We start from the raw sequence: 11,871 nt of genomic DNA on the forward strand, positions 1-11,871 counted from the left end.
CCAGATGTAAATCCATCCACCTACGGTCACCTGATCTTCAACAAGGGCCCAAACTCCATCAAATCAGGAAAAGACGGTCTTTTTAACAAATGGTGCTGGCAAAACTGGGTGCCATCTGCAAAAAAAATGAAACAGGACCCATACCTCACACCATATACAAAAACTAATTCAAAATGGATCAAAGACCTAAATATAAAGCCCAAAACTACAAAGTTCATAGAAAAAAAAAATAGGATCAACACTAGAGGCCCTAATACACAGCATTAACAGGATACAAACAATAACCAACAATGCACAAACTCCAGAAGATAAGCTAGATAACTGGAATCTTCTAAAATTAAACACTTATGCCCATCAAAAGACTTAACCAAAAGAGTAAAAAGAGAACCTACAGACTGGGAAAAAATTTTTGGACATTACAAGTCAGAAAAAGGTCTAATCTCTATAATCTACAAGAAAATCCAACACCTCTACAACAAAAAGACAAATTATCCAATTAAAAATTGGGTAAAGGAAATGAACAGACACTTCAACAAAGAAGACATTCAAGCAGCCAACAGACACATGAGGAAACGCTCGCAATCACCAGCTATTAGAGAAATGCAAATTAAAACCACAGTGAGACACCATCTCACCCTGGAATCACTGGCATGACTCAAAAAAACTGGAAATAACAAATGTTGGAGGGGTTGCGGGGAGATCGGAACTCTTATGCACTGCTGGTGGGAATGCATAATGATACAACCATTTTGGAAAATGATATGGTACTTCCTTGGAAAGCTAGAAATAGAAATACCATACAATCCAGCAATCCCACTCCTAGGAATATATCCTAGAGTAATAAGAGCCGTCACACAAATAGACATATGCACACCCATGTTCATTGCAGCAATGTTCGCAATAGCAAAAAGATGGAAACAAGCTAGATGCCCATCAACAATGAATGGATAAACAAACTATGGTATATACACAGAATGGAGTATTATGCAACAATAAAGAACAATGATGAATCTGTGAAACATCTCATAACATGGATGAAACTGGATGACATTATGCTGAGTGAAATAAGTCAACCACAAAAGGACAAAAACTGTATGAGACCTCTACTGTAAAAACTCATGAGAAAGTTCACACACGAAAAGAAACAATCTTTGTTGGTTACAAAGGATGGGGGGAAATACTAAATAGACAATAGATAAGTGGTAACTTTGGTGCAAGGTAAGACAGTACACAATACTGGGGAAGCCAGCACAACTCATACAAGGAAAGGTCGTGGAAGCTCCATAGACACATCCAAACTCCCTGAGGGACTGAATTGCTGGGCGGAGGGCTGTGGGGGCCATGCTCTCAGGGAACATCCAGCTCAATTGGCATAACACAGTTTATAAAGACAATGTTCTACATTCTACCTTGGTGAGTAGTGTCTGGGGTCTTAAAAGTCTGTGAGCAGCCATCTAAGATACTCCACTGGTCTCACCCCTTTGGGAGCAAGGGAGAAAGAAGAAAACAAGATACAAGGAAAAGATTAGTCCAAAGGACTAATGGACCACAACTACCATGGCCTCCACCAGACGGAGTCCAGTACAACTATATGGTGTCTGGCTACCACCACTGACACTCTGATTGGGATCACAACAGAGGATCCCAGACAGAGCTGGAGAAAATTGTAGAACAAAATTCTTACTCACAAAAAAACACCAGATTTACTGGCCTGACACGGAGACTGGAGAAACCCCGAGAGTGTGGCCCCCAGACACCCTTTCAGCTCAGTAATGAAGTCACCTCTGAGGTTCACCCTTCAGCCAAAGATTAGATAGCCCCATAAAACAAAACAAGACTAATGGGGCACAACAGTCAGGGACAAGGACTAGAAGGCAGGAGGGGACAGGAAAGCTGGTAATAGGGAACCCAAGGCAGTATTAACATGTCATGGGGTTGTTAACCATTGTCATAGGGCAATATGTGTACTAACTGTTTGATGAGAAACTATTTGTTCTGTCAACCTTCATCTAAAATACAATAAAAAACAATAATAAAGATTTCATGTTCAAAAAAAAAAATAGTCATATGTCTATAAATCACGTAGGTAGGGGAGGGGTGAGAGTAGCAGAAACATGCTCATTTGGTTGTCTTAGTTCAGAAAAATTAAAGATATTGTCTCACCTTACCATTGACTTGTAGAGCAATATAAATAGAATTATGATTATTAAAAACAAAGGAATAAACTTTTCTTACATTGGAATTCAAGAAAATACAAAAAACAGAGACATAAAATTAAATGACAGCCATATCATTTATGGTGCAAAGTGTATCTAATTTAAACTTCTACATTGTAAGAAGAATCTTAATAGCGTAAAAGACAACATTCATGCTCTCAGCAAGGACATTCATGAAAAATACCACTGAGAAATTAACCAAAAAAAGTTGGTCATAAATAAGAAACAACATAATAAAAGATAACAGCAGAGACAATATAAATACCAAAAATCTAGAATTTAAGGCAAAAGAGATTCAATGTAACAGAAAATGTTGATTTATACTGATAATGGTTACAATATACTGAAGACAGGACAATCATGATTGTGCTAAATAATATCACATTAAAATATCTAAAATGAAAACTTTAAAATAGATAAGGAGAAATAAGATTTAGTGTTTTAAATTTTACAAGTAGTTTAATAAAAGAACTAAAAAGACTCATTTAGCTATGAAAAATTGGGAAAGGGAAAATACATAGCACAAGGTGTTAATTCATATCTTCCATAGTGGAGAGCCAATCAGTATTGCCCACAATTGATAAATCAAGCAAAAGAAGTATAAATATACTATCAATAGGTATAGAGGCACCTCCCAAAAAACTAAAAACACAAAAGCAAGAGACAGACTAGGAATAGGAGGAGGTTAAACAGGGACGCCTGCTTTTCAAACAAACCCCACGTGCTATTTGTTTGTTGTTGTTTTGTTTTGTTTTTTAACTAAGTGAATAAATTTCTTGAAATTTTTTAAATAATGAAATCTTTATGCAAAAAAAATTTTGATTATGATGAAAAACCCATGAATCCCAAAAATTCTCAACTGTGCAAGCCACTTTCTCTGACTACAGTGCGACAAAACTGAAAATTAATAAAATGTTTATACAAATATAGAAAACAACCATTTTGAAATCTTAAAATTCTGTTAAATAATCATTGATGGAAAATCCAAACTATAATTGCAGTCTAATTACAAAATAGGGACAATGTACATATTGTTGTTGTTATTGTGAGTCAGGGTTAATTCATGACAACCCCATGTGTGCAGAGTAGAACTGCTCCATAGGGTTTTCAAGGCTGTGACCTTTCAGAAGCAGATTGCCAAGCCTGTCTTCTGAAGCACCTCTGAGTGGGTTCCAACTACCAACCTTTTGACTGGTAGTCCAGTGCTTAACTGTTTCATTTGGGCACCACCCAGGGACTCCCAATGTGTATATTACATATAAAAATGTATGTGATACAGCAAAATCTATAATCAGAGACAAATTCACAGCCTTAAAAATTATATTAAAGAAGAATAAAAATAAAACAACGAAACATTTAGCAAAATTAAGTTAGAAACGAAGAAGAGCTAAGCAAATCTAAGTATAGTAGAAGTAAAGAAACAAAAGGGTAAAAATTAATGAATTTGAAAACAAATATGGCTGCTAAAAGTAATTAACAATACCTTCCCAAAGAACTGACAAGATGATGGAAGTGGAGCAAAAGAAGAAGCAGATCTTCCACAAGTTCACATACCACCGCGTGGACCTCGACTAGCTGCTGGACAAGTCCTAAAAACAGCCGATGTAGCTGCACCTCACACCGTAACACTCACTACTGAACCGGCCGTGGCAGAGCCAAAGGAGGCCTGGCCCATGGAGAAGCCGGAAGTGGTGAAGGCGCGCCTGCACCACGTGATCATGCTGCCGGAGGTGGTGGTAACATGGTGGGGGAATACAATAGCGAAACCTTCAACCGGGTAGAGATGACGCCCGAGCTGATCGGCGACTACCTGAGTGAGTCCTCCATCACCTACATGCCCGTCAAGCATGGCTGGCCTGGCATCGGTGTCACCCACTTCTCCCATTTCATCCCTCTCAAGTAGCCCTGCCAGCCATTACAGGCTCAGACTCCTGTGGGGGGAGAGGGGGCGGATAATTATAATAAAAGGTAACTTGCACTACCAGATGTCAAGATGTACCCTAGAGATATAATAATTAAAACAGTATGTGCAGGTACTACAATACACAAACTAGTAAGTGGAAATGAGTAAATATACTAGGTCCAAATTTATGTAAGCATTAAGTATTTGACTAAAGTTTCCATTCAAATCAATGGAGATAGATGTATATATTTTATAATTTGTTTGTGGATAATTTTACTTAGAAACAAGAAAAGACACCTTACAAATGAATGAATATAACATGTTCCTAGGTAAGACATTAAATATTGTAAATGTTAATAAAATGTTAATAAAATCCCAGTTAATTTTATTGGTCTTTTATTGAAATTTGTCAGAATAAGTCTAAAGTTCATTTGAAAGGTAAAACTGGTACAAATAACTAAAAACTTTGGAGAAGGAAAAAATCTGTTGAGGTGACACTTGTGATACTAATAGGGAAATATACCATAGAGCTATGGTATTAAACAATCAAAACAGTATGGTACTGTTTTTTGTTTTTTTTTAATTAGAGAATATAAGAAATTCCAGAAGCAAAACTCTAGTAGATAAAAGAACTTAGTGAATAATAACAGTAACATCACAAACAAATAGGAAAATAAATACTCAAGAAAGAGCCAGATTTAAGAAAATGAACTCAGAAAATTTTTGGAGAAAATGTGTTTGAATATGTGTTTCGTTTTAGATTGGAAAAAACCTTCATGCTTTTCTCATAAAAGCAATGGAGGAAGTCTCAAGGTGAAGCAAGATAAAATTGCTCACATAATAGTTAAAATCTTGCACACGTATATTTTTAAAGCAGAAGTAAAATTAAAAGGCAAACATGAAACCAGGGAAAATATGTAATACCCTTAATAAATAAGAGCCCTTACAAATCAGTATAAAAAACACTCTTACCCAATACAACGTAGACATTTGTGCATAAACACAATTAACAAAAGAACGATACTAAATCATTAACAAATATGTTAAAACATTCACTCTCACGTGGAATCAAAGAAATGTAAATTAAAACCAATAAAACATCTTTTTCTACCATTTTACCATCAATTTAGCCTTATTTATTTCCTTCCTAACACTTATGGCAGTCTCCAATTTCTTGTGTGTTTGTTGTCTGTCTCTCCCCAATGAACAGTACACTCCGTGATGGGAGGGGCCTTGTCTGTCTTTTTTACATCTGTGTCCTCAGCACTTAGCACAATCCCTGGCACACAAGGGTGCTCAATAGTAAACGTTTATTCAATAAATAAATGAACAGATTTATTTTTCCTCCTTGTCTATTAACAAACACTTTCAACAAATACTAAATACCTGGATAGTTCTCAGTGCTATACAAAAAAACAACTCATTTAATTATCAGAGCAATCCAGTGAAGTCTATTTTTATTTTCAGTGTACAGACAGAAAAACTCTGAAAGGCACAGACAGGTAAAATAACTTACCCAAGGTCACACAGCTCGTAAATGATAGAACCAGGACTTAAACTGAGGCATTCCGATTCCAGCCTGCATGCTCTTAAACTCTTATGCTCTCTTTTTTTAAATTCTTATATAATGTATCATATGCGTTAATACATGATTCTATTGAGCAAAAATTTTATCAGTAGTCCCATTACTTCAAGAAAATCTTACAGACCGCAAGTGACTCATGTTTTTAGGTACAGAATAATAATTTTAGCAAATTTTCAGTGTATTTATAGTTTTCCATTCACTTCATTTGTTACACTTGTGTCTGTATGTGTTTTATTTTTTAATTTTAATAAACTCTTAATTTTAGAACAGCTTTAGATTTCCAGAAAAATTGTGAAGATAGTACAGAGAGTTCCCATGTACACCATAGCCATCCCATTGCCCATTGCCGTTGAGTCAATTCCGACTCATAGCGACCCTATAGGACAGAGTAGAACTGCCCACAGAGTTTCCAAGGAGTGGCTGGTGGATTTGAACTGCTGACCTTTTGGTTAGCAGCTGAGTTCTTAACCACTTCACCACTGGGGCCCCACACTGTAGCCAGTTTCTCCTATTATTAGAATCTTCCATTACTGTGGTAAAAGGAGCCCTGATAGTGCAGTGGTTAAAGCACTCTGCTGCTAACCAGTAGGTCAGCAGTTCAATCCCATCAGCCGCCCCTCAGGAGAAAGACGTGGCAGTCTGCTTCTGCAAAGATTACAGCCTTGGAAACCCTGTGAGGCAGTTCTACTCTGTCCTATAGGTCACTGTGAGTCAGAATCTACTCAATGGCAGTGGGTTTATAAATATGGTAAATTTGTTACATTAATGAAGCAGTATTAATGCATTATATTAACTGAAATCCATACTTTACTCAGATTTCCTTAGTTTTTACTTAATGTCCTTTTTCTGTCCCAGGGTCCCATCTAGGACACCACTTTACATTTGGTCATCATGTCTTCTTAGGCTCCTCGTGGCTGTGATGGTTTCTCAGACTTTCCTTGTTTTTGATAACCTTGACAGTTTTGAGGAGCACTGGTCAGGTATTTTATAAAAAGTCCCTCTTTTGGAATTTTTCTGATGTTTTTCTCATGATTGTACTGGGGTTATGAGTTTTGGGGAACAAATTTCTTTTTAATGATTATACTCAAGACTAACAAAGGAGCACTAAGTTGAGTAGTCTCATATTATGAGAGTGAAAATTGCTACGCCTTTCCTAGAAGTAATTTTAGTAATGTGATGAGTCTTAATATAACCAAGTGATTCCATTTCTAAGAGTCTCCTAAAAAATAACGAGAGATAAGGGCAAGGATTGAGCCATCAGTCTCTGGTGCACAAGTAAGAGAAACACATCTATGTAAGAACCAAGACGAGGAAAAAAGCCTGGAAGAAGTTCTTCTAAAGTTCACAGTGTTTCTCTCTGGGAAGTACATGAATGGATGAGTTTCACCTTTTTCTTTATTCTTTTATGTATGTTTTAAATTTCCTACAATGAGCACATACTACTTCATCACCCAAGAAAACAATGTGATTTCTTCTTTTAAGAAAGTCATGTGAGTATATATTTTAGCTCTGACTACTCTCCAGAGGGAGTGCTCCTGATGGTGCTGAGGTAGCCTACTGCCATCTCCTGACTTCAGGATGCTCTAACTCCTGCCATAGATTGGCCCAGGAATCTGGACTTAAACTCTGTCTGTCACACAGTAGGCCAAGGGTCTTTCTACCAGATTTTCTATTCAATAGTCCACATTATAACTGCTTTCTCCTTTCGTCTATGACCTGGATCATCACTGAATTCTTGTATTGTCATATTTGTGGATATCTTTTTCTTTATCTCCAATGGGCTCAAGCCCAAGATCTTATATCTGGGCATTCACTGTTGGTGGTGCCATCGAGTCACTTCTGACCAATAGTGACCCTATGTACAATAAAACAAAACACTGCCCCATCCTGCAACGTCCTCACAATCATTGCTACGTTTGAACCCATTGTTGCAGCCACTGTGTCAATCCGTCTCATTGAGGGTCTTTCTCTTTTTCACTGACCCTACACTTAACCAAGCATGATGTCCTTCTCCAGGGACTGGTCCCTCCTGATAACATGTCCAAAATAAATGAAACAAAGTCTTGCCATCCTCGCTTCTAAGGGGTGTTCGGGCTGTACTTGTTCCAAGACAGATTTGTTTGTTCTTCTGGCAGTACATGGTATATTCAATATTCTTCATCAGCACCATAATTCAAAGACATCAGTTCTTCTTCGGTCTTCCTTATTCACTGTCCAGCTTTCCCATGCATATGAGGCTATTGAAAATACCATGGCTTGGGTCAGGCACACCTTAGTCCTTAAAGTGATATCTGTGTTTTTTTAACATTAGAAAGAAGTCTTTTGCAGCAGATTTGCCTAATGCAATATGTTGTTTGATTTCTTGGCTGCTGCTTGCATGGGCATTGATTGTGGATCCAAGTAAAATGAAATCCTGAACAACTTCAGTTTTCTCTGTTTATCCTGATGTTGCTTATTGGTCCAGTTGTGAGAATTTTTGTTTTCTTTATATTGAGGTACAATCCATACTGAAGGCTGTAGTCTTTGATCTTCATCACTAAGTGCTTCAAGTCCTCTTCACTTTCAGCAAGCAAGGTTGTGTCATCTACATATCACAGGTTGTTAATAGCTCTTCCTCCAATCCTGATGCCACATTCTTCTCCATATAGCCCTGCTTCTCAGATAATTTGCTCAGCATATAGACTGAATAAGTAAGGTGAAAGAATACAACCAGGCCACAAATATTTTCCAATTTTAAACCATGCAGTATTCCCTTGTTCTTTTGAATGACTGCCTCTTGATCTGTGTGGAAGTTCTACATGAGCACAGTTAAGTTCTGGAATTCCCATTCTTCACAATGTTATTCATAATTTTTTATGATCCACACAGTTGAATGCCTTCGCATAGGCAAAAAAAACACAGATAAACATCTCTCTGGTATTCTCTGCTTTTGGCCAAGATCCATTTTACATCAGCAATGATGTCTCTCATTCCACATTCTCTTCTGAATCTGGCTTGAACTTCTGGCAGCTCCCTGTCAATGTATGGCTGCAGCTGTTTTTGAAGTATCTTCAGCAAAATTTTACTTGTGTGTGATATTAATGATATTGTTAGACAATTTCTGCATTCTGTTTGATCACCTTTCTTCTTAATGGGCACAAATATGGATCTCTTCCAGCTGGTTGGCCAGGTAGCTGTCTTCCAAATTTCTCGGCATAGACAAATGAGCACTTACAGCATTGCATCCATTTGTTGAAACATCTCAGTTGGTATTCAGTCAACTCCTGGAGCTTTGTTTTTCACCAATGCTTTCAATATAGCTTGGACTTCTTCCTTCAGTACCATCAGTTCTTGATCATATGCTACCTCCTGAAATTGTTGAACGTCGACCAATTCTTTTTGGTACAGTGACTCTGTGTATTCCTTTCATTTTCTTTTGATGCTTCCTGCGTCATTCAATATTTTGCCCATAGAATCCTTCAGTATTGCAACTCAAGGCTTGAATTTTTTTGTCAGTTCTTTCAGCTTGAGAAATGCCAATCCTGTTCTTTCCTTTAGGTTTTCTGATTCGAGGTCCTTTGAACATTTCATTATAATACTTTACCTTGTCTTCTCAAGCTGCCCTTTGAAATCTTCTGTTCAGCTATTTTACTTCATCATTTCTTCTGTTTGCTTTAGCTACTCTGTGCTCAAGAGCACATTTCAGAGTCTCTTCTCACATCCATTTTGGTCTTTTCTTTCTTTTCTGTCTTTTTAATGACCTTTTACTTTCTTCATGTATGATGTCCTCCCATAACTCTTCTGGTCTTCGGTTATTTGTGTTTGGTACATCAAATCTTTTCTTGAGATGGTCTCTAAATTCAGGCAGGGTGTATTCAAGGTCGTACTTTGGTTCTCTTGGACTTGCTTTGATTTTCTTCATGTTCAGCTTGAACTTGCATATGGGCAATTGACGGTCTGTTCTGCAGTCAACCCCTGGCTTTGTCTTGACTGATAATATTGAACTTCTTCATCATCTCTTTCCACAGAAGTAGTCTATCTGATTTCTGTGTAAACCATCCAGTGAGGTCCATGTGTATTTTGTGTTGTTGAAAAAAAGTATTTCCCATGAAGAAGTCATTGGTCTTGTAGAATTCTGTCATGAGATCTCTGGCATTGTTCCTTTCACCAGAGCCATGTTTTCCAACTACTGATCCTTCTTTTTTGTGCCTAACTTTTGCATTCCAATCACCAGTAATTATCCATGTGTCTTGATTACACATTTGATCAATTTCAGACTGTGGCAGTTTTTAAAAATCTTCAATTTCTTCATCTTTTGCATCCATAGTTGATGTGTAAATTTAAATAATAGTTATATTAACCGGTCTTCCTTGTAGGTGTGTGGATATCAACCTATCACTGGCAGCACTGTAATTCAGGATAGATCTTAAAATGTTATTTTTGGCAATGAGTGCAATGCCGTTCCTCTTCAATTCTTCATTCCTGGCATAGTAGACCATATGATTGTCGGATTCAAAATGGCCAATACCAGTCCGTTTCAGCTCACGAATGCCTAGGATATTGATCTTCAAGTGTTCCATTTCATTTTTGACGACTTCCAATTTTCCTTGATTCTTACTTCATACATTCCACTCTCGGATGTTTACAGCTATTGCTTCTCATTTTGAGACATGCCACATCAGCAAATGAAGGTCCAGAAGGCTTTACTCCAACCACATAATTGAAGTTGACTCTACTCTGAGGAGGCAGCTCTTACCCAGTCATATATTGTGTGCCTTCCAACCTGAGGGGCTCATCTTCCAGCATTATATTAGACAATGTTCCGTTGTTCTCTATAAGGTTTTCCATTGGCTAACTTTCTGAAGCAGATCGCCAAGCTTTTTCCTAGTCTGTCTAGTCTGGAATCTCTGCTGAAACCTGTCCACTGTGGGTGACACTACTGGTATATGAGATACCAGGGCATAGCTTCCAGCATCATAGCAACATGCAAATCACCACAGTATGACAACTGACAGATAGTTGGTGGCAGCATCCTCTAGGATTCCCATTTTCCAGTCCCTTCCATACTGCTCTATGACTACAGACTTGCCCTGCCTTCACAATACACTAAGCTTGGCTTTAAGACACCCCAGATCTCTGGCAGAAACCTACTGCTAGAGAGTAACTTCCTCCAACCAGAAGCTCCCAGGCTGTCTGCATTTAGTGAGAGCCAGAGGGGAGTTACAGGAGAAAGAAACAGAGCAGAGGCATTGCATAGTGCTAAGAGAATAGCAAGAATAGTACTTGGAGTCAGACAGACCTAAATCTCAGCTCTATCCCTATTACGGATTGAATGGTGTCCCACAAGAATACATGTTCAAATCATGACCCCTATATCTATAAAAAGTCCCTGGGTTGCATAAACAGTTTGCATTTGGCTAGTAACTGAGAAGTTGGTGTTTCAAACCCACCCAGTGGCTCTGCAGAAGAAAGGCCTGGTGACCTGCTTCCATAAAGATTACAGCCAAGAAAATACTATGGAGTTCAGTTTTACTCTGTAATACATGAGGTCGCCATGAGTCAGAATTGCCTCGATGGCAGTGGGTTTGAATTTTGGTTTTATACCTGTACATATGATCTTGTTTGGAAATAGGATTTTATTTGTTATGTTAATTAGATCATACCTAAATACCAAAACCAAAAACCAAACCTATTACCATCGAGTCAATTCTGACTCATAGCAACCCTATAGGACAGAGTAGAACTGCCCCATAGGGTTTCCAGGGAGCAGCTGGTGGATTCAAACTGCCGACTTTTTGGTTAGCAGCTGAGCTCTTAACCACTGTGGGTTCTAACTACAGTAGGTTCTAAATTAAATCACTTCCATGTTAAAAAAAAGAGCAGTTTAGACACAGAAACACATACACATAGGGGAAGACAGAAGCCATGTGAGGATCATCTACAAGCCAAGGAACCAAGGAACACCTGGGCTACTGACAAGGAAGGAGTCAATACAGCTGAGACCCTAATTTGGATTTTTAGCCTCCAGAACTGTGAGAAAATAAATTTCAATTCTTTAAAGCAACCCACTTGTGGTATTTCTGTTACAGAGCACTAGGTAACTAAGACAACCCCTTGAAAAGTTACTTACTAGTAACCTTGGGCAAGTTACTTAACTTATCTGACTTCAAATATCCTTGCCTTGAAAA

The 11,871-nt window shown here is 37.9% G+C and overlaps 1 pseudogene; it reads left to right on the forward strand.

The window, feature by feature from the left end:
* The first annotated feature begins 3,719 nt into the window (after positions 1-3,719).
* On the forward strand, positions 3,720-4,119 carry LOC111819697 (40S ribosomal protein S15 pseudogene; annotated as a pseudogene).
* Positions 4,120-11,871: the final 7,752 nt, after the last annotated feature.

This window comes from Trichechus manatus, unplaced genomic scaffold (genome assembly GCF_000243295.1).
Source record: "Trichechus manatus latirostris isolate Lorelei unplaced genomic scaffold, TriManLat1.0 scaffold00016, whole genome shotgun sequence".
Classification (NCBI taxonomy): domain Eukaryota; kingdom Metazoa; phylum Chordata; class Mammalia; order Sirenia; family Trichechidae; genus Trichechus; species Trichechus manatus.